This window comes from Chiloscyllium plagiosum, chromosome 3 (genome assembly GCF_004010195.1).
Source record: "Chiloscyllium plagiosum isolate BGI_BamShark_2017 chromosome 3, ASM401019v2, whole genome shotgun sequence".
NCBI classification, from domain to species: domain Eukaryota; kingdom Metazoa; phylum Chordata; class Chondrichthyes; order Orectolobiformes; family Hemiscylliidae; genus Chiloscyllium; species Chiloscyllium plagiosum.
The window spans coordinates 32,012,233-32,035,842 of NC_057712.1; positions in this window are offsets into that span (position 1 = coordinate 32,012,233).

A 23,610-nucleotide genomic window follows, 5' to 3' on the forward strand; every position below is an offset into this window, starting at 1 on the left:
GTAGGGGTATGGGTGGGTTGCGCTTCGGCGGGTCGGTGTGGACTTGTTGGGCCGAAGGGCCTGTTTCCACACTGTAAGTAATCTAATCTAATCTAATCTAATCTAATCTAAAAAAAAAAGTGAAGTCACAGTTAGACAGGGCAGTAAAGAAGGCTTTTGGCACACTGGTCTTCATTAGTAAGGGCATTGAGTATCAAAATTGGGAAGTTATATTGCAGTTGGACAGGACAATGGTGGGACTAGAGTATTGTGGTACATTTGGGGTATTGCGTTCAGTTTTGGTAACCTTGCTATAGGAAGGATAGTATTAAACCGGAAAGAGTGCAGAAGAAATTTACAAGGATGTTGCCAGGACTCAACTGTCTGAGTTTTTTTTTTAGATTAGATTACTTACAGTGTGGAAACAGGCCCTTCAGCCCAACAAGTCCACATTTACCCCTTTACCCAACACTATAGGAAGAGATTGGTCAAGTTAGGACTTCTGTTTCATTCAAATGTAGGAGACTGAGGGGGGACCTGATAGACGGGTGAAGATCATGAGGGGCTTGGGTAAGGTGAATGCACTCTGTCTTTTTCCCAGGATTGAGCAATCAAGGACCAGAGGCCATCAGATTAAGGTTAGAGGGGAAAGAATAAAAGGGAACCTGAGGGTCAACTCTTTTACACAGCAGGTGGGTTATAACTCTGGTTCTAATAAAGTTCTTGTTGATTTTTGCACACCTTCTATCGTATCACTAAATCATTTTTTTTAAACATGGGGACTAGAACTGTTCCACGTATCCCAAAGGTAGTCAAGCCAAAGTTCTATATACATTCAACATAACTTTTATTCAATTTTATTCCTTTAGAAACGCTACTGGAAATGTATAACTGGAAAGAGCTCCTGTGATATCGGTCATGAGGACTCAGTAGTTCATTTGAATCCAGAAAAAATAAATGGTTTGAGATACATTAGACAGAAAATCAGAAAGAGAAAATGTATATAGACAGGTAACACGTTCTGGGATGCTAGGAAACAGCTCACTTAGTAGCTGCTACACACTCACACTACGCATCGTAAGTCTTTAATTAAATTCTATGCAGAAGGAATCAAAAGACTACTTCAGCTTATTTACATCATAACAGTTTTACATACACAGCTCCCTCTATGAACAATTGACTTGCAAATTACAAACTGCACCACCCCTGCAACCACCAGCCTTCCCACACACTTATAAACCAGACATTCCCATCTTCTCAATGAGAAGAGCTGTGACCAGTAAGATGGAGAAAGAAAGAAAAGGAATTGAGACAGGATATTTTTGTGCAATACAACTAAAAATCTTGCAGTCAAAAAGTGTGGCACTAGAAAGCGCAGCAGGTCAGGCAACATTTGAGGAGCGGGAGATTTGATGTTTCGGTCATAAGCCCTTCATCATGAAGAGCTTACGCCTGCAACATCGACTCTCCTGCTCCTCAGTTGCTGCCTGACCTGCTGTGCTTTTCCAGCGCCATACTTTTCAACTCTGACTCTGACTCCCCAGCATCTGCAGTCTTCATTTTCTCCTAACCAAAAATCTCACCTTAATCCAATTTACAATTATATTGCCAGTTCAGCTTTGATCAGAAATATACAAACAATAACAGATTACAGCCTCACATTATGGTCAATTAATTGCATTTGCTATTAACATCTCTAGGCTAGAGAGAATATGAATCAGCAGAGCCATTCTTAATCACCATAAAATAACCTTTGAATATCACCTGGTATACATCTGTGATGCAGCCAGCCTCCTAGCCTTACTTTTCAAAGCTACTGGAAAGCGTATCTGAAAGGGGATGGGAACAGAAGGTTTTGACACTACATGTGATAATTGCCACTGGGAGTGTCACCCACTGGAGTGGGGGGATCCCAGTGGGTCTATCTGCTCTTTCCAGTCTGGCAGTTAGACACACCATTGTTCGGCCATTCTCACAGCCCGGACAATTAATCTGAACTACCAATTTTTTTTCTCTCCCACCATGCAACACCCCAACTAGCACCCCCCCCCCCCCCCCCCACCCAAATTTGGAATAAATGCAGACCCTTCTACACTTCACTTCAGTTCTGATGAAGAGTCATCTAGACTTAAAGCGTTAACTTGTTCTATCTCCATGGATGCTGCCTGACCCACTGTGATCTCCAGCATTTGTTGTTTTCAGTACAGGTTCCAGCGTCTGAAGTATTATGCTCCTATCTCAGGAACTGAGTGGCCCTGGTGGAACTTGGACTGGGCGTCACTGAGCAGATTAATGCTGAGCAGATGCTGTTTGATAGCACTGTTGATGCAACGTCTTCTATCACTTTACTGACGATTGCGAGTAGACTAATGGGGTGATAATTGGCTGGGTTGGATTGTCCTGCTTTTTGTTTAGAGGACAAACCTGGAAAATTGCCCACATTGTCCACAGGTATCACTGCTGTAATTGTCCCAGAACAGCTTGACTAGGGGAGCAGCAAATTCTGGACTACAGGTCTTCAGTACTTTGGTCAGGGCCCGTAGCCTTTGCAGTATCCAGTGCCAATCACCCTTCAATGCCTTCATGGGATCGGAAGTCAATGTTGAGGTCTCCAAGGGCAAATCCTCTCTGACTGTAAAGCAGAATACTACCACCTCCTTTTTAAAATTGATTCATGGGCTATGGACGTCTTTGGCTAAGCCAGTATTTATTGCCTGCTCCTAATTGCCCAGAAGGCTGTTAAAGATAAATCACATTGCTGTGGATCTGGGGGTACATGTAGACCAAACTAGTTGAGGATGGCCGTTTCCTTTCCTAAAGGTCATTAATGAACCAGACAGAATTTTCCTGACAATTGTCAATGGTATCATTGTCAACATTAGACTCTTAATACAGATTTTTATTGAATTCAAACATCACCATCTGCTGCGGTGGGATTCAAACACAGATCCCCAGCATATGACCTAGGTCTCTAGATTAATACTCTAGCATTAATTTCACTAACCCAAAGCCTTCCCCTCTAATGGTCTGTCCTGTCAGTGGGGCAGTCCATATTCAGGGTGGATGATGTTGGTGTCTGGGACATTGTTGATAAAATATGATTCCAAATGTATGACTATGTCAGACAGTTCCTGATGAAGGACCTGCCCGAAACATCGAATTTCCTGCTCCTCAGATGCTGCCTGACCTGCTGTGCTTTTCCAGCACCACTCTAATCTTGACTCTAATCTCCAGTATCTGCAGTCCTCACTTTCACCTAGTCTGTCTGACAGCTCTAGCAATTTAGTGGGTCTTTGGTTGATGATCGTTTTATTCTGAACTTAACGTGCTTATGGTATATAATTGGCTAAATGAGGGAAGCATTTAAATTTATGTTGCAACCAACAGATTGGTGGGACCAGAGAGAGAGACAATGCAATTTCAGTCATAACACGACTGATTAAATCTGATTGACTACTATCATTTTTCTCATATCTCAAACCATCTTCAGATTCTAAGAACTAAAAGAAAAAGTGCCAGTGAGCAACTGGAATTTCCGCTGCACTTGTTTCCTTTTGTAAGTCTGGAAGAATGAATAGCTCTTGTTATCTTTCTGGCACATAGCAGTAAAAATGAAAGCTAGTAAGAGTGACATTTTACATAGCTCACCGAAACAAGAGAATTCTTAAAAGATTACAGATTTTCAGCTAGAAAAAGGTAGAGGTTAGTTTAACAGAAGCAATCCAGGAGCTTCCAAAGACACATGATGATAAATGAAAGTCAAGTTACCTTTTTGAATGAAAGTTCAGCCTTATGATCTTTGCAAGTGGTTTTTCAGCATCTGAACAAGCTTAGTACATAAGTGAAGTGCAGTTGATAAAAGTCTTGACTTTTGGAAAGTATTCAACAAAAATGATTTACTAAAGCTACTTCAGCAAGAATAAAGAAGTTAAAGAAGTGAAAGGTGTTCACAATTCAGAAAGGTTTGATCATAAAGATTGATAAATAGAAAAGGTCTACCATTACTGAGCACTGAGTGCAGAACTAAAGGGTATAAATTAAATCCGATCACAAAACAAAACTTTGCGTAATCCCTCTAAGAGATCCATTGCAAAATGGAATGCCCAACCAGAAACAATGGGTGGAAGCCATGACTGCAATAAATTTTAAGAGGAATAGTGACACTTCCAAGGGATAACTTGTGAGTTATGTCCCCCATCTTCTCTTGGCTACGACCCACCCACTCTGCCAAGATGTACTTGTGGGTCACTGCAGGTGATGCAGGGGCCGAAACTGTAAATTGACTTTTCCAAAGAGGATCTTGCTGGTTTGATGTAAATGAGGTCTGAGGGTCAAACTCAAGACGACATGTTCAGGCACTGAGATCACTCCTAGGAGGTGCTAAATTCTATACTGGCAAATTTTGGTCATATATCTAAGTGCTCTTTATTTTGAGCAATAATTCAAAAGGAGAGAGTTTAACATTAGAATGCAGTAAAAGACAAAGAATACCAATAACAACTGAAACTTATTCCTCGACTGTCCCAACTCATCTATCACAGCCTCCAATTCTACCTTGAGTAAATCTATGTGTTCTTTTTTGCCTGGTAGATTATTTCAACTGTTCATAATTCATAGATTAAAGATGCATCTCTTTTCATTTCTTATTCATTCCCTTTGGGCCTACTTTGCAATTTTATTTCATCCATATAATGTTATGTCTTTCAGCGAAAATTTCACTGCCAAACTACAGCCATGCATTAATTTTCTTTGTAATGCACAAACTTTTTACTTCGGAAAAATTTTGTCACCCTTTGTCTTTTTTCTTACAACTTATAGGAGAAGCTGTCATAGAGTCATAGAGTCACAGAGATGCACAGCACGGAAACATACCCTTTGGTCCAACTCATCCATGCTGACCGGATATCCTAACCTAATCTAGTCCCGTTCACCAGAACTTGGCCCATATCCCTCTAAACCCTTCCTATTCACATGCCCATCCAAATGTCTTTTAAATGCTGTAATTGTACCAGCCTCCACCACTTCCTCTGGCAGCTCATTCCATACATGCACATGCAAAGGTTGCCCATTGGGTCCCTTTTATATCTTTCCCCTCTCACTGCAAACCTATGCCATCTAATTCTGGATTCCCCCACCCCAGGTTAAAGACCTTGTCTATTTCCCCAATTCCTGCCCCTCATGATTTTGTAAACCTCTATAAGGTCACCCCTTAGCCTCCAATGCTCCAGGGAAAACAGCCCCAGCCTATTCAGCCTCTCCCTATAGTTCAAATCCTCCAACCCTGTGTTTTGGTCAAGGCCAGACCTCCTTAAAACATTTCAAGAAAGTAGCCCAGACCCTCACTTTGTTAGTTGTTTTAAGCAGGTGTAAAGTGGGAATATACCAGGAGAGAATCAGCTTATCAAACCACTTAGTTGTAAACAAAACAGAATTTATTTACAAAATTACTGAATGAAACACAAGCAACCAAAAACAGATTACCGAGTACATTAACCTCTCCAAAAACGCAACAGATCATCCCAACTCAATGATGCTGTTCCAAATACTTGCAACAATCCCCATAAATGCCCCTTGGCACAAAAGAAAGAATAAAACACAGGATTGTACAGGAGCGAAATCAGAGAGAGAGTACCAGCCTAGACTTGCTTCTTTGGGTCCAGCAGCCTTTCTTTTTACGACTGCTCAAAAAAAAACAAATCAGAGAAAAGCTGAGCTGGGAAAACTAGCCACATCCCATCAGTGTACAAGCGTTTTATTTAAAACTTGAAAGCCTTCTGCCTGAGACAGTCTCTGTTAGGTATTATCAAAATTGGCCCTAAAGCCCTTCACCTACAGACTTTTCGAAGTCTGTATTGTTTATGACTTCTCTGAAAAAAAAAGCCAAGGACAACATAAGCTTGTTAAAGAAGCAACTTTGTCACACCTGGCAAAATCCTTGTAAATCTTTTCTGAACTCTTTCAAGTTTCACAACATCCTTCCAATAGGAGGGAGACCAGAATTGCACAAAATATTCCAACAGTGGCTTAACCAACGATTCTGGGTAATCCAAGATGGAGGACAGGAAAAGTTTCTGGCTGTAAGAGGTGCTCCTTTTTTGGATGTATTTTAGGTGCTGGAGGTGATTTCCTCAAATTCCAGGAGCAGCAATTACTGTTTTATATGCTGTTGCGTTGTTTTGGAACTAAAAAAAAGTCAAAACAACAGCAGTTTTAAAAGGGAAAAGAACAGGCAAAGGAAGCACATTGTGAGGGCAGTGCAGGAGAGAGAGAGAGAGAGAGAGAGAGAGAACCTGCACAGTTACTGCCTTTGCTGTTTGAATTCATGTATCGCTGGACATCGGAGTGCATCTGGGAAAATTAACAAACAGTGAATTTCACAACTAATCTTGGAGGAACTGGTTTGGGCGAAGTTCACAACACAGAATCAGATAAGTTAATTATTGTTTTAAGTCTGTCCAAGAGAAAGGCTGTATTAGTGAGTACAGTGGGTTTTTTCTTGATTATATGTTTTTGGAGATAAGTCTCTTGATTAAACTTAAAATATAAGCCACAGCTATTAATTTAACCTGGGGCAGTATTTTGTAGAGGAATAAGATGGTGTTATTTTCTGGGTCTGTAGATTGTGAAGGAGCAAAAATGGCCTTTGCAGTGATATGTACTTCTTGTCAGATGTGGGAGGTTAAAGAGAGTTTAAGCGTTACTGCGGATTACATCTGCCATAAATGCTGTTGGATGCGAATCTAATCAGATCGAATGGATCAGTTGGAGAGACAGATAGAAGCGATGAGGAATTTGCAACAGCAACAGTATGTGATGGATGGCAGTTATAGGAAGGGGGGAAAGTCTCAGATACAGATACATAGATGGGTTAAGTCCAGGAAGAAAGTGAGGACTGCAGATGCTGGAGATCAGAGCTAAAAATGTGTTGCTGGAAAAGCACAGGTCAGGAAGCATCCAAGGAGTAGGAGAATCGATGTTTCGGGCATGAGCCCTTCTTCAGGAATCTGATTCCTGAAGAAGGGCTCATGCCCGAAACGCGATTCTCTTGCTCCTTGGATGCTGCCTGACCTGCTGCGCTTTTCCAGCAACACATTTTCAGCTCTTAACTCCAGGAAGGGTAAGAGAGGTAGGCACCTAGAGCAGGAGTCTTTTGTGGATATAACCATTTCAAACAGGTATGCTGTTTTGGAAAATGGAGATGGTGATGGAATCTCAGGGGAACGTAGCACGAACAGCTAAGTTTCTGGTATTGAAACTGGCTCAAATGCAACGAGGGGTAAGTCGGCTTCCAAGAGATCAATTGTGTTAGGGGATTCTGTAGTCAGAGGTACAGATAGACGTTTCTGTGGCCAGCAGAGAAAAAAGCAGAATGGTGTGCTGTTTCCCTGATGCCAAGATCAAGGATGTCTCAGACAGGGTGCAGAATGTTCTCACGGGGGAGAGGGGACAGCAAGAGGTCATTGTCCACATTGGAACCAATGATATAGGAAGGGAAAAGGTTGAGATTCTGAAGGGAGATTACAGAGAGTGAAACAGAAATTTAAAAAGGAGGTCCTCAAGGGTAGTAATATCTGGATTACTCCCAGTACTACGAGCTAGTGAGGGCAGGAATAGGAGGATAGAGCAGATGAATGCATGGCTGAGGAGCTGGTGTATGGGAGAAGGATTCACATTTTTGAATCATTGGAATTTCTTTTGGGGTAGAAGTGACCTGTACAAGAAGGATGGATTGCACCTAAATTGGAAGGGGACTAATATACTGGCAGGGAAATTTGCTAGAACTGGTTGGGAGGATTTAAACTAGTAAGGTGGGGGGGTGGGGTGGGACCCAGGGAGATAGTGAGGAAAGAGATCAATCTGATACTGGTACAGTTGAGAACAGAAGTGAATGAAACAGTCAGGGCAAGGATAAGGTAAGACTAATAAATTAAATCGCATTTATTTCAATGCAAGGGGCCTAATAGGGAAGGCAGATGAACTCAAGGCATGGTTAGGAACATGGGACTGGGATATCATAGCAATTACATAAACATGGGTCAGAAATGGACAGGACTGGCAGCTTAATGTTTCGGGATACAAATGCTACAGGAAGGATAGAAAGGGAGGCAAGAGAGGAGTGGAGTGGCATTTTTGATAAGAGATAGCATTACGGCTGTGCTGAGAGAGGATATTCCCGGAAATAAATCAAGGGAAGTTATTTGGGCGGAACTGGGAAATAAGAAAGGGATGATCACGTTATTGAGATTGTATTATAGACCCCCCAATAGTCAGAGGGAAATAGAGAAACAAACTTGTAAGGAGATCTCAGTTATCTGTAAGAATAATAGGGTTGTTATGGTCAGGGATTTTAATTTTCCAAACATCGACTGGGACTGCCATAGTGTTAAAGGTTTAGATGGAGAGGAATTTCTTAAGTGTGTACAAGACAATTTTCTGATTCAGTATGTGAATTTACCTACAAGAGAAGGTGCAAAACTTGATCTACTGTTGGGAAATAACGCAGGGTAAGTGACTGAGGTGTCAGTGGGGGAGCACTTTGGGGCCAGCGACCATAATTCCATTAGATTTAAAATAGTGATGAAAAAGAATAGACCAGATCTAAAAGTTGAAGTTCTAAATTGGAGAAAGGCCAATTTTGACAGTATTAGGCAAAAACTTTCGAAAGCTGATTGGAGGCAGATGTTCACAGGTAAAGGGATGGCTGGAAAATGGGAAGCCTTCAGAAATGAGATAACAAGAATCCAGAGAAAGTATACACCTGTCAGGGTGAAAGGGAAGCCTGGCAGGTATAGGGAATGCTGGATGACTAAAGAAATTGAGGGTTTGGTTAAGGAAAAGAAGGAAGCATATGTCAGGTATAGACAGGATAGATCGAGTGAATCCTTAGAAGAGTACAAAGGAAGTAGGAGTATACTTAAGAGAGAAATCAGGAGGGCAAAAAGGGGACATGAGATACCTTTGGCAAATAGGATTAAGGAGAATCCAAAGGGTTTTTACAAATATATTAAGGACAAAAAGGTAACTAGGGAGAGAATAGGGCCTCTTAAAGATCAGCAAGGCGGCCTTTTTGTGGAGTCACAGAAAATGGGGGAGATACTAAATGAATATTTTGCATCAGTATTTACTGTGGAAAAGGATATGGAAGATATGGACTGTAAGGAAATAGATGGTGACATCTTGCAAAATGTCCAGATTACAGAGGAGGAAGTGCTGGATGTCTTGAAATGGTTAAAGGTGGATAAATCCCCAGGACCTGATCAGGTGTACCTGAGAACTCTGTGTGAAACTAGAGAAGTGATTGCTGGGCCTCTTGCTGAGGTATTTGTATCATCGATAGTCACAGGTGAGATGCCGGAAGACTGGACGTTGGCAAACATGGTGCCACTGTTTAAGAAGGGCGGTAAAGACAAGCCAGGGAATTATAGACCAGTGATACTGACCTCAGCAGTGGGCAAGTTGTTGGAGGGAACCCTGAGGGACAGGATGTACATATATTTGGAAAGGAAAGGACTAATTAGGGATAGTCAACATGGCTTTGTGCGTGGGAAATCATGTCTCACAAACTTGATTGAGTTTTTTGAAGAAGTAACAAAGAAGATTGATGAGGGCAGAGTAGTAGAGGTGATCTATATGGACTTCAGTAAGGTGTTCGACAAGGTTCCCCATGAGAAACTGATTAGCAAGGTTAGATCTCATGGAATACAGGGAGAACTAGCCATTTGGATACAGAACTGGCTCAAAAGTAGAAGACAGAGGGTGGTGGTGGAGGGTTGTTTTTCAGACTGGAGGCCTGTGACCAGTGGAGTGCCACAAGGATCGGTGCTGGGTCCTCTACTTTTTGTCATTTACATAAATAATTTGGATGCAAGCATAAGAGGAACAGTTAGTAAGTTTGCAGATGACACCAAAATTGGACAGCGAAGAGTGTTACCTCAGATTACAACAGGATCTGGACCAGATGGGCCAATGGGCTGAGAAGTGGCAGATGGAGTTTGATTCAGATAAATGTGAGGTGCTGCATTTTGGGAAAGCAAATCTTAGCAGGACGTATGTTCTTCTTGATAAGATCCTATGGAGCGTTGCAGAACAAAGAGACCTTTGAGTGCAGTTTCATAGCTCCTTGAAAGTGGAGTTGCAGGTAGATAGGATGTGAAAAAGGCATTTGGTCTTTTCACATTGGTCAGAGTATTGAGTACAGGAGTTGGGAGGTCATGTTGCGACTGTCCAGGACATTGGTTAGGCCACTGTTGGAATATTGCATGCAATTCTGATCTCCTTCCTGTCGGAAAGATGTTGTGAAACTTGAAAGGGTTCAGAAAAGATTTACAAGTATGTTGCCAGGGTTGAAGGATTTGAGCTATGGGGAGAGGTTGAACAGGCTGGGGCTATTTTCCCTGGAGCGTCGGAGGCTGAAGGGTGACCTTATAGAGGTTTACAAAATTATGAGGGGCATGGATAAGATACATAGACAAAGTCTTTTCCCTGGGGTCGGGGAGTCCAGAACTAGAGAACATAGGTTTAGAGTGAGAGGGGAAAGATATAAAAGAGACCTAAGGGGCAACGTTTTCACACCGAGAGTGGTACATTAATGGAATGAGCTGCCAGAGGAAGTGGTGGAGGCTGGTACAATTGCAACATTTAAGAGGCATTTGGATGGGTATATGGATAGGAAGGGTTTGGAGGGATATGGGCCGGGTGTTGGCAGGTGATACTAGATTGGGTTGGAATATCTGGTCGGCAAGGATGGGTTGGACCGAAGGGTCTGTTTCCATGTTGTACATCTCTATGACTCAATGACTCTATACAGCTGCAACATGGTCTCCCAACTCCTATACTCAATGCTCTGACCAATAAAGGAGAGCATTCGTGACGCCTTCTTCACTATTCTATCTACCTGTGACTCCACTTTCAAGGAATTGTGAACCTGCACTCCAGGGTCTCTTTTTTCAGCAACACTCCCCAGGACCTTATCATTTCGTGTATAAGTCCTGCTAAGATTTGCCTTTTTGAAATGCAGCACCTCACATTTATCTAAATCAAACTCCTTCTGCCACTCCACAGCCCATTGGCCCATATGATCAAGATCCTATGGTACTCTGAGGTAACCTTCTTCGCTGTCCACTACACCTCCAATTTTGGTATCATCTGCAAGCTTACTAACTATACATCCTATGTTCACAACCATATCATTTATACAAATAACAAAAAGCAGTGGACCCAGCACCGATCCTAGTGGCACTCCACTGGTCACAGGCCTCCAGTCTGAAAGGCAATCCTCCATCACTACACTCTGTCTTCTTCCGTCGAATCAGTTCTGTATCCAAATGGCTAGTCCTCCCTGTATTCCATGTGACCTACCCTTGCTAACTAATCTACCAAGAGGAACGTTGTTGAACACCTGACTAAAGTCCATATAGATCATGCCTACCACTGTGCCCTCATCAATCCTCTTCATTACTCCTTCAAGAAACTTAATCAAATTAGTGAGACATGATTTCCCAAGCACACAGCCATGTTGACTATTCCTAATCAGTCCTTGCCTTTCCAAATACATGTAAATTCTGCCACTCAGGATTCCCTCTAACAACTTGCCCACTACTGATGTCAGGCTCACTGGTCTCACTGACTAAGGAAAAGTCTCACTGACTTTTCCTTACCACCTTTCTCAAAGGTTCACCATGTTAGCCAACCTCTAGTCTTCCATCACTGCACCTGTGAGGGGCCCAGCAATCACTTCCCTAGCTTCCCACAGAGTTCTATAGTACACTTGGTCATTTCTGGGGATTTATCCTTGCAAGGACAGTGCTTGCATGGACACAAATGTAGTTTAAAAGAGGATTTCAGGAGGTGATGTGCAATGTTGGCCAACTTAATGAAACTGAGATGAAATTTCATGTTGACTCAGACTGCAGTAGGACAATCTGACTGAGAAGATAAGACAAATGATGACCTTTGGAATTGTTACGACTGGTTGGTTGATTCTAAGCTCTCTAGGTATTTCAGAACATGATTTAGAAATATTAACTGAAATAATCTTTCAGTGAGTCAACAGGAAAATAAGTTGCAAATGATCAAAGGATATCCCTTTGCAGTATCAACATGAAAAAAGAGAATAAGCCTTATCTGGAGAAAAGATTAGACCTGACAGATGCACATCTGGTAGCTTATAGTGGACCTGTGTCGGCACATACTAAATCTCGAGAATTCAGGAAAATTGCATTAAGAAGAATGCAAGAGCAGAAGTAAGCCTCCCCATTTTCTCATCCATCACCTTAAATGAATGAGAAAAATAAAGTAGGATTCTTTTCAGGCATGACTTCCCCTTCTCTTGATTTTTCTTGCACTCATCATCCCCAGGTGACCTAGGCATATGGCAGAAACATTACCCTATAAGATATTAGATTTGAGTAACAGAATGGTATTCTGCATCTTTTGGGGAACGTTGCCACAATTGCAGAAGATTTCTTGTTGAACCAAAAAGCAGAAATCATAAAGATTGGAAAGAACATGCTACAAATATAAACAAGAAACTGGAATAGAACTCCTTTCAGGCTGAAGAATCCTGAGTGACAGAATTTACATATACTTGAAAAGGCAAGGACTGATTAGGAATAGTCAACATGGCTTTGTACGTGTGAAATCATGTCTCACTAACTTGATTAAGTTTTTTGAAGGAGTAACAAAGAGGATTAATGAGGGCAGAGTGATTTATATGGACTTCAGTCAAGTGTTCCAGGTGAACAATGGAATAGAATTACATCCTGTGAATTCTGAAACCCATTTGAATTAATATGCACTATTCAAGAACCTTCAAAACGAACAGATTTCTTCGAAAAATGCATATTTTGCATCAATTCCGCATCAATTAGGAGTTAACTAACCACATTGAGCAATTTTCTATTGCATGTGGTAATGGAACACGAGCATCACTGACAAATCAATGTTTGTGGCTGAGCTTTAATGACACTTTGACAAGGTTATGGTGAGTGCCTTCAGGAATCACTTTCGTCCAGATGGTGAAATTTGGGAGAGAGTTTCAGAAATTTAACTTCACAAATTGGCACGTATGTTCAAATCAGGATGGTGTCTGATATGGAAGGGAACTGGCAAGCTGTGATTTTCACATTTTTTTGCTGCTTTGTCTATGTCGGCAGTAAAGATCATTGGTTTAAAAAGTGTTTCAAAGGAGTCTCAGTGAGTTTTTGCAGTGTTTTATACATGTTCAAACTACAGCCATGCTATGCATGTGGGGGAGGAGTGAATGGTTAAGGAATTTGGTTGGGTGTTCATCAAATAGGTAGCTTTTCTGGTAGAGCTTCTTGAGTGTTGTTGGAGCTACCTATTGAGGCAAGTGGATGGTATTTCATAAGCCTCTTGACTTATGCCTTCTCACTGGTTAAAAACTCTTTATGAACTCATGGGGTGTGTTATTCACCATTGAATGCTGAGCCTTTGACCTGCAGATAGTACTTATAAAGCTGTTCCGGTTAGGCTTCTCGACAATTGAAACCCCATAGGTTCCAATAATAGGGATTCCGGCTTTGGTAATGTCATTGAATATGAGGTGATATGGTTAGATTCTTTCTTTTTGGAGATGGTCATTACCTGGGCACTTGTGTAATGTGAATGCTACTTATCCCTCATCATTCTATCCCTGAATCTTGTTCAGGTCTTGTTCTATGCAGGCACGGGCTGCTTCATTTTCTTTGTAGTTATGCTTGTGACTGAACAGTGGGGAATCATCGTGAACACTTCTATTCTGATTTTATAACAGGAAGAAGCTGATTGAAGCAGTTGATGATAGTGTGCCTGGAACACTACCCTGAGGAACTCTTGCAGTAATGTACTGGAGTTGAAATGGTTGACCTCCAACAACCACAGTCAGCTTCTTTTGTGCTAGCTATGAATCTGTAAATGGAAATCTTTGTCCTCTGAATCCCATAGAGTCCTGTTTTGCTTAGACTGCTTGATGCCAATCAATCAAATGTTATAAAGGGCAGTCGCTCTCACCTTACCTTGAGAAATACAACACACAAAAGGTATTCAGAAAGGGACACCTTCTTGAGCATGAACAGTAGTATAACATGAGTATAAAAATAAAACCTTCAAATTCTGCTCAAATTTCAACTGGGAGTCAGAGTAAACTCCAAACTCTTTAATAAAATCACTGGTTCGATCTCAGCTGAAGTATTAGAATTTTAATACCCAAGAGGTGGATTCGACAGAGCTGTGTAATTAAGGTAAGTGAATTTGCAAACCAACTCCAATGCACATAATTCCAAGTTTAATATTAGAACATTTTGTTATTTGCAAAGAATTGACTTGCTGCAATTATTACTTTATTTAGTGTGGATATGTAGTCATTCATTGCTACAATTAACATCTTTATGAGACATTTGTAAGGTGCTGACTCTTAATTTGTTTGGTGATGTCAGTTTGATTCTGACTGCCCCAAGAGGCTGACTAGCCATGTCTCAGCCCTTGGACTGTATCGGAGGTGGCCTATAAATTACTGTGTAATTACTATGCTGGGATCCCCTGACCAATGGCTATCTCCTTTGACTTGACTGAAGGCTGCTAACACCATGACAGATTTCCTATCTTTGTGATTGTGCTCAACAGCACAACACGGTCATTCAGCAGGACTGTGAGTCTGGTATCTCTGGCTGAGGGACAAGAGGCAGAACGGCAAATAAGATAAGACAAGGCAGGGATGTTGTGAGCATCCAGGTAGGCTCAAAGTGACTGAGTAAGAGACCAAGCAAACAGCTCTCTGGTGCTGCCTGGTCTAGTCCATGAGCTGGATGTGCATCCCTGAATAAAATATCCTTGCTGCAGCATTGCAATAATAGCTGCTGATGCACCCCAAGTTACAACACTGAGGTGCAAAAGTATACAGTAGGCAGGTTGGGGTTGTGCCATGGGGGTTCTTAGTACCAGGCACATTTTAAATGCCAATATCTGTAGGCATGAGATGAGCATAACCTGGACCGTGGAACTTTGTGTTCATTTCAGGCGTCCAGCATCCACATTTGTTTGCTTTGTATTTATGAAACATTGGTACCTAGTTTCCAAAACAAAGGCTCTTTGGAGCAAGTACTGAGCTGAAGATGCCAGGTATTCATTCAGACCTCTGAGGCAAGAATCATTGAATTTAATGGGGAGTGATTTGAAGTTAGCAAGTTCATTAACAAGCAATAATATCCCTTAATAGTCAACTCACCACTTCTTCATGAGAAAGCTCAGAATTTGCAGTGAGTCGCTTCTTCATTCAGATCGGCCTCACTGGACTTCTCGTGATTCTGCTTCATTTCCTGCTATAGCTTGTGTCATTCAGGGAAGATCTATGATTCTTATCAATATCTTTTTCAATTGAATTTTACTTTTAAATCTAATGTCTCCAGCACAGATTTCTAGATGCTCAACAAACTGATCAGGGAAAGGAAGGAGAGATTGATCCACAATTCTTCTCATTACTAAAGTGTAGGTCATTCTCCCTCCGCAGACATGGATGATATTCTGCAAAAATGCCAGCTCCTACTCCGGCCCTCTCCTTGAAATCCAGCTTTCCACTTCAAACAGAAGTGCTAATTCAATCAGTGGAAGCAAAATCTTCATTTCTACAGCCTCGGAAATATCTCTCTGTCTCCAAAGAAGTTTCTATGAATTGACAAAACACAGAGAATGAAATATTTTCAAGTAACAAATGAAGATGTAAAACTGACAATGTTTCCTTTGAACAAAAAAAAGCCAAACTCTTTTTACAGATGAACAATGCATCACTTCTTTATCTATATCCTCCATATTTAGCTTGTAATGAACCATGTATGGTTCTATATGTTCTCTTTATATATGCTGTTAAGGAATCAAATTCATAAGCCTCTGCAAAAGGATTTGTTTTCTGCATTCTTGTCAGAAAATTTCCCTGGATATAATAATTATTTTCCCATCATCTTCAAGAGACAAGTAGCTCCAAATTTTCACTGAGTAACTGTTGACTTCCAACAAGGAATGTCTGTTTTGATATTTACCCATAAATGTTGTTCTTTACAGTCTCAAATACATCACTAAAAGCATTACACAGTCATTTTAAAACTTTGGTTCACTTTCAGTGCTGAAAAGACTTGCTATAAACTCATGTTGTAAGGGATATGCATAACATTCTTTATGCCACAAAACAATGTAAAAGATTAATAACCTATCCAATGATGTTTTGGCATTAGAAGATAAGAAAAAAAAATTATATGATTGTAATTGTGTTAGTTTTGATGTTAATTGGAAATGAAGACAGAAATGGACATGAGTAATGTATAAAGTGTTGAAACAATTATGCTTTTTGGAACCAAATTTTTAAACTACGAGGATGAAAATTTGAGAAGGCAAAATACAAATAGTTTACAAATCAAAGTTCCATTAAAAATAAAAGCTTAACATTGGGATAACTCTTCAGAAATTACAATTGATTTAGAGACCTCTGGTCTTTCTCTTAATTTATACATAATCCCTCACTCCTGACCTTGCTGAGCTGCAATGTTGGTCTATACCCAGAAAATTGATGAAAAGAAGCATGTCTTTTCCTTCCAATCCTTCCATGGCCTCACCTCTCTTGAGATCAGAGGTTACTCTCAGCCAAGTGTTGCTGAATATTTCCTCTGACCCCCTTCACAATTCTTTTTTGTTTCCCACATCCTCTATTTCAACTATGACATGTTACTTCCAGAATGGCCATCTTGTCCCCTGCCTTCTTCAGAACATAAGAGGAGAAGAAGGCATTTAGCCATTCAACACTATTCTGATTATAGCTGATCATCTTCTCCAAGCCCATTTTCCCAAGTCAACCCCATAACCGTTGACATCATTAGTAACAAGAATCGATTGATTTCTACTCAGTGACTGAGTTTCCAAACCTCCCAAGGTAAAGAATTCCAAAGATCCTCTAAATGCAGAAAATTCTTCCCATCTCAGACCTAAGTGGGATCTCATTATTCTGAGAACAATGTGCCCACTTGTTCTAAATGCCCCAGCCAGCAGCAATTCTACCCTGTCGAGCTCTGTAAAAATCTTTTAACCTTCAATGAGATCATCTTTTATTCTTAGAAACCATAAATAATACAGGGGTCCCATCTCATGACAGTCTTGTCATTCCCAGTAATTAGTCTGGTGAACCTTCACTATTCTCCCTTTATAAAAAGAATATGCTTACTTAGGTAAGGGGAGCAAATCTGTATATGATAGTCCAGGCACGGTCTCAACAAAATGCTATACAATTGAAGGAAGGTATACGTAATCCAGTTAGAAATCTGCCTCACAGCCATAAATTACTGTAGGCAGGGTAAGTAGATTCTTGGTGGTATCTCTGTCCCTCATTGAGAGGAAGTCCTTCTCTTGGATGCTGTTAGGCAATCCAATGAGCCAGCAGCCCCAACAGTCCCAGGCAGTGCCAGAGTTCCATGGTGTGCAACATTGGGACTGCAGGCATGCCCAGTGAAAGGGCCACATGGATCCTGAAGAAAGAGAAGTCCAATGGCTTTGAGCTGTTGAGGGATGTTGAGGGAGGGAAGCGTTCAAAGAAATGGGAATGTGGGTTTCAAGCTATGCCTAAGTGGCAAGAAAGGGGGTAACTATCTTCTCATGTGGTGTTGCCCCAATAGACAAAGGATAACCACACTCCAATGGCTGGACAAACACTCATAAAAAAAATTATACAGTTTTTGTTAAGTTGAATCTGCTTGCTTATCCAACTGCTTTATACCATGTACGGTGGAACATTGGAATGAATTTATCTTTTCATAAGCTTAATTGATCCTTAATTATTTAGTTACATATGTGGAGGAGCTGCCAATTTTGGCACCTGTCCACTCTCTGCAGAATGAGGATCAACATGGCATTGGTAGGAGTGTGGTGGGCAAAAGTCGAAACCTACATTTTCATGACCCACTTTCTATGCTACCCAATTACCTACTATTACATGCTATGCTTGTAATATCCAGCCCAATGTCTGTTATACCAATGAAATTTGTGTATAACTGTGATCCTGCAATAATTTGCGTCTTGTTTAAGACAAAAGTGTCTTCTCGTTTGATGACCATTTGTTTTTTTCGCTATCCACTGAACAGGCCCTGAGGATCCCTACCAGGAGGTGGGATGGTGGTGACATATCTACCAGATGGATATTACAGCATGACGAACTGTGATGAAGATTTATTCGGCAAAAATAATAAAAGATGCATTGACAGTCATGGACCATAGCCCATCAGCAGGAACTTTTCTCATGCTGAGCTATCATTCTTAGGCTGCATTAAGTATCAATAACATTTCTGCTTAGATTATAGCCTGTTCTTGTTGCAGCATGGCAGGACAGGTCTGCCATTTTACTACTGAGACGTACCCCATGGTTTATGAACAATTAGGTTTGACATGAATGCGTGTTCTTCCATTTCGAGCAAAAGATTATTCACTTTTAAGATCAGTTAGAATCTCTGTGGAAAACATCAACAAAAATGGAACTTGTGAAGTATGTGTCACTGTGGATAGAATACAACTAATTTATTGTTATGGAACAAACTTATCAACATAGCAGGGAATAACACAAAAGCGTGTTCAGCTTGAGTGATCACAATTCATTGAACAGCCTGTTTTGTTCTGTTGTGAGATGCTAAACCTCAGAAAGGGAAATAAGTTACAGCTCCAGGAAAGCCTCACCTAACGTAACAGCATTAAAATACAGTTTATGGCAAATGTTTTTGTCAGTTGGGATAAAATATTTGAACCTATTAGTGCACTCCATGTTGGGAAAACAAAGTTATGGACAGCTCATGTTCAATCAGTGATCCATAAATGGAAACCGTTTTAGTAATTTTCCGAGGTTGGAGGGAAAGCAATGATATTACCAAGCAACAAGGAGGAGAGGAACCAAAAGACAACTTTATGGTGAGGGGGAAAAGATCTAAAGGGGACCTGAGGGGCAATCTTTTCACACAGAGGGTGGTTCATATGTGGAATGAACTGCCAGTGGAAGTTTCAGAGACATAGTTTCAACACTTAAAAGACAGTTGGATAAGTACATGAATTGAAAAAATTTAGAGGGATATGGGCCAAATGCAGGCAAGTGGGACGAGTTTAGTTTAGGAAACATGGTCAGCATGGACGGGTTGGACCAAAGGGTCTGTTTCCACATTGTATGATTCTATGACTCTGTGGCACAATCAATAGCACGTATTACCATGCAATCAGATTACATGGTCAGACATTGAAAAAAAAACATGGTTACCATAATCTCTATAACACATGAAAAAGTAAATCAAAGAAAGCGTCTCTTATGTACATCCTTGCAGATCAAAGTGACAATGGGTGCTACACATAATGCATCATGAAGAGCTGCAACATGCGAAAACAGCAATGGGTGAACGCAGTCTTCCAATACTGATTGGACGAAGAGAATGGGGATATTTTATTGAACAGGAACACAGTTGAATATAAAGAAAGTGGATTATTGGAGCCATTAACATGGATGATGTTAGCTTCTGTCCATTGCACTGGCTAAGACTGCTGAAATGTTGACTTGATTTTGCATTTTAGATAGCATCTTGGCAGTTTGTGCAGACACATGAAATAATTTTGTTGTGTTTAATCCATAAAAGAGAACAAAATGCCAGAAATTATGACAGAAATCCCCTGTGTTCACTTGTAGTAAAGATCATAGAAAACTCAAAGGATATAAGAACTTAGGATGCAGGAGCAGGAGTAGGCCATTCTGCCCTTCAATCTGTTCTACCATTCAACTTGATAAAAGCTGATCTTCTACCTCAATGGCATTTTCATAGACGATCCTCGTTTCCCTTGATAATATCTATCTGGGAGAGATGGTGATCAATCTGTCAAGCACTGCAAGAATTATGTATGTCTCAATGATATCCATTCTCATTCTATATAATATAGACCGCATAGAAGCAATTCGCTTCAGTTTATCTTTCCAGCCATCTCAGGGATCAGGCTATGAAACTTTGTTACATTCCCTCTTAAGTAAGTCAAGGAGACTAAAGCTATACATAATAATCCAGATGTGATTTCCTCACCAAAGCTCTATACATTTGAAGTAAAAATATTTACTCTATTAGCCAGATCCTCCAGCAATAAAGGCCAACATACAACTTTCATCCATTATTGTTGCATATACTTGTTAACATTCATTGACTTATAAACAAGGTTGCCAAAGTTGCTTTTGCCAACTTAAGATTCTCATTTGAAAAGCTATTCCCTATTTCCACTTTTCCTAACAATATGGATAGCTTCATACCTTTCATATTATATTTCAGCTGCCTTGTCCTTGTCCACTCACCCAGACTGTCTAAATTCCCCTTGAAACCTTTTATATCTTCCTGACAATACACATTCACACCTAACTTTATGTCATCAGCAAGCATGGAAATATTACATTTCATCCTCACATTTCAATCATTGGTATAGATTGTGAGTATATAGTCATCCTTGAAGTACTTCACTTGTCACAGTCTATGAATCTAAAAATGACCCATTTATTCCTATTCCCTAACCTCTCCCTGTTAACCAATTCTTAATTCTGGATTAGTGGTGCTGGAAAAGCACAGCAGTTCAGGCATCATCCAAGGACATCAATTTTACTGCTCCTCGAATGCTGCCTGAACTGCTGTGCTTTTCCAGCACCACTAATCCCCAGAATCTGGTTTCCAGCATCTGCAGTCATTGTTTTTACCTAACCAATTCTTAACCCATGCTTGTTGATTACTTTCTGTCCCATGTGATCTACTTCTGTAAGACTTGAGATCAGAGAGTCTCAGATCCCGGACAGGAACCCTACTTGATAGGTCGTGCTTTTGTTTGTTAAAAGTTTGTTAGCAATATTGAAAATTTTGCTTTAACAACTAAATGAAAATATATTACAAAAGCAACAACGATAAAATAGAATATCGCAAACTCTCTACTTGCAATACAAATTCAAAGATTTTAAGCACTAAGTGTGAACCCATTGATCCAAAAGCCTCTTTATAAGTTGAAAAGTAACAAAACAGATTTTGCATAGTGCACAAAACATTCTCAAAACGTCACTTATGTAATATGATAGTATTCCTGTACCTCAGTGGATTTAAGTTCTTGGGACTTCAGTTGTTAAACTGAATCTGCAATAGCTTCTTTGTAGCCAGACTAGGGATGATAGTTGTTAAGATTAGAGTAGTGCTGGAAATACACAGCAGGTCAGTCAGCATCCGAGGAGCAGGAAAATCAACGTTTCGGGCAAAAGCTCTTCATCAGGAATGAGGAAAGCCCTAATTCCTGATGAAGGCCTTTTCCCCAAAACATCGATTTTCCCGCTCCTCAGAAGCTGCCTGACCTGATGTGCTTTCCCAGCACGACTCTAATCTTGGCTGTAATCTCCAGCATCCGCAGTACCCACTTCAGGCCAGTGATGATATCAGGTTGAGGGTGGGTGTCAGGTCCTGCACGTTCTGACTGGTGTGGAAAGATGGGAGATAGAATTGGGTTGGGGGTTGTGTCTAGTCAGGAGAGGTGAGTCTTGCTAGCAGGAGGGTTGGTTTGGTGCAGTTCAATGGATGGTTGGTTTCTGAAGCAGTGTGCTGCCAACAGCATGGGTTCAACCGGATGAGGTTACCATGAAGGACTCTCCTTCTCAACCTCTCCCACTTGCCTGAGGTATGGTGCTTTTCAGGTTACATCACTACTGGTTGTCTCTCTCCAATGAGGGGGCAGACCGCTGGACTAGCAAGACTATGGCAACTTTACTTGGGGGATGTAAGGAGTCGGGAGGAGTGTGAGTGGGGAGACTTAGTGGGGAGTGGGATGTTCAGTTTAGAATGTCACCAGTAAATTGTGTAGGTTTCTAATCTTCCAACATCTCCTGGGTCACTAGTAAGCTGAACTGATTGGAACTCTCTGAAATTTCCCTTTTTAAGGGGCTTTCTAGGAGAGTTCTAGGTGTAGGGAGAATTGACAATTGGAAGTTTCAATTACCTGAATAATTGCCATAGAATTAGTTGCAATGGGGATTTCACTACAACCTGTGCTGCTCCATAAACTGTGGCCATTAGGATGTCTGGGCCATGTCATTATCCAGTGTTAGTAAAGGAGCTCAGAAAGAAATTTGAGCAGAAGTTCTCATTGGCAAAATAGGTATCGAAACCAACATAAATTTCTGTGTAATTCCCATGTAAGTGCAATCCAAAGTAATTCAGTCCTTTTAAAGTTTTCTGTTCGCAGATATGTAAGATATGAATTAAAATACATTGGTAATGAATAATCCTAATAGACTCATATCAGTTCTTGGTTTGTTTACATTCCCTCAAAACCATAACTGTTTCAATTTATACTTAGGCGCTAATGCTGATGAATTAGATAACACTGCACATAATAATTAATGAACGTACATTTAATGAGAGTAATTACACAAAAAATAGATTTGTGTGGATGACAATGAATTCCATTAATGGAATTCCTTTCGTGTGTGTTAAGAAGATCGGCTAAAATAAATATTCTGTTTGCCATGATAATGTTCTGAATTGAGACCTTGTCCCAGGCCCACTTTATAAGTAACCAGATTTAGTTTTTCAAAAACCTTACCTGTAATATTAACATGAGTTTTTGAAAAAGGTGAAATGTTTAATCTGGTGACAAGTTGTTTTTATGGGTGCACCAGTTTTAATTAAATAAACAAATGAATTTATTATCTTCAATGTTGTATGCACACTAGATACTCAATACACACACAGCAGTTTCATTGAGGTTACAGAAGGAGAACTCAGAGTTGGTGTCTGATCAAATTATATTTGCACAAAAAAACCTCTTGATTTTATTGTTTCTCCAACCTGTAATGATGCATGAAGACTTACGTAATTTGAAAATGAAGGAGTTTAATAGACTAATTAACCTTTTCTTTCTCCAATGCTTAAATTATTATGGATTTGAATTTTTGTGGCTACATAAAGATACTCAACATAATGGCATTGTTGTGCGATTAATTAGTCTGACATGTCAAGCTTCTTCCAGGTGAGCAACAATATGCAACTGAATATATTGTTCTCCAAGTTCTTACTGACATGTCAACGGCATGTTTTGAAGAAAGCCCACAAAAGTCACAATGCAACAGCATCGCCAATAGTGTTACAAGCACAGCAAAATATGGTTAATAGAGATGAGGACATAAAAAATATATACCATCTACGAGATGCAGCATTGTGTCAGACCTCTTATAAAGTATCTTCCAAACCTGCAAGCTCTGCCGTCTCAAAGGACAAGGGCAGCAGATACATGGGAGCACTACAACATGTAAATTCTTCACAAAGCAACACATTGCCTTGACTTAAAAATATATCACTGCTCCTTCAACACCATTGGATCAAAATCCTGGAAGACCCACTCTAACAGTATTGTGGGTCTGCTTAACACCAGCTGTACTGCAACAGTTTAAGAAGACAACTTCTCAAAGACAGTTGGCTAAAGGCAACAAATACTGACACAGCCAATGCAACAAATACAATCATTGAAACATTAAATGTTACAGTACAGAAGAGGCCCTTCAGCCCATTGAATCTGCACCGACAATAACTACTCTAATTCTACATTTGTCCCACTTTGCAGCAC